This window comes from Phaethon lepturus, unplaced genomic scaffold (genome assembly GCF_000687285.1).
Source record: "Phaethon lepturus isolate BGI_N335 unplaced genomic scaffold, ASM68728v1 scaffold9443, whole genome shotgun sequence".
Lineage (NCBI taxonomy): Eukaryota > Metazoa > Chordata > Aves > Phaethontiformes > Phaethontidae > Phaethon > Phaethon lepturus.
This window is the reverse complement of record NW_010529699.1, coordinates 2,770-3,374: the sequence shown is the minus strand read 5'-3', so window position 1 is coordinate 3,374 and position 605 is coordinate 2,770. Positions and strand designations below refer to the sequence as shown.

The following is a 605-nucleotide window of genomic DNA, read 5'->3' as shown; positions in this document are numbered from 1 at the left end:
AGCCGCTCTGCCCACGTGAAATGCTCCGCAGCAGCTGTGTGGGAGTGCGCTACAGACAAAGGAGCCCACAGCACAGCAACACACCTCCAGAAACACACAGGAACAGCCTCCAATGTGCTGTCCTCATGCAAGCAGTGGCCATCAGCCCCCAAACTCATCGGCGCAGTGAAAACAGGAGATGGCAGAGGGCCTCAGCAAGCTGAGGGAGAGCAAGGGATGACTCAGATGACCCTTGTTTGGGATGTCACCCAAACAGCCCTCTCTGTTAATAGGGCGCAGGCAAATAAAGGCTGGAGACACCTCCAGAGTCGCATGCTGTTCTGGCAGAAACGCCACCCCCAAGTTCCTTTCCAGGCAGCAATCCCCAGCTCACAGGCTCTGGAAGGGCTCTGCTCAGAATAACCCACCGTTGCTGCTGGCAAGGTCAAGGGGGCAAACGAGTCGCTTCAATCCAAACAAACCCCTCTGAGCCCCTCACTACAAGGGCATTGAGGTGCTGGAGCGTGTCCAGAGAAGGGCTACGAAGCTGGTGAGGGGTCTGGAGAACAAGTCTTATGAGGAGCGGCTGAAGGAACTGGGGTTGTTCAGTCTGGAGAAGAGGAGGC

General features: G+C 56.7%; 1 protein-coding gene across 1 annotated transcript in view; it reads right to left on the bottom strand.

Annotated features, from left to right (window-relative positions):
* The window catches only part of LOC104618435 (inosine-5'-monophosphate dehydrogenase 2-like), a gene marked incomplete at its 5' end in the record, with an annotated part of 11,716 nt that overhangs the window by 8,406 nt on the left and 2,705 nt on the right, over window positions 1–605 (bottom strand).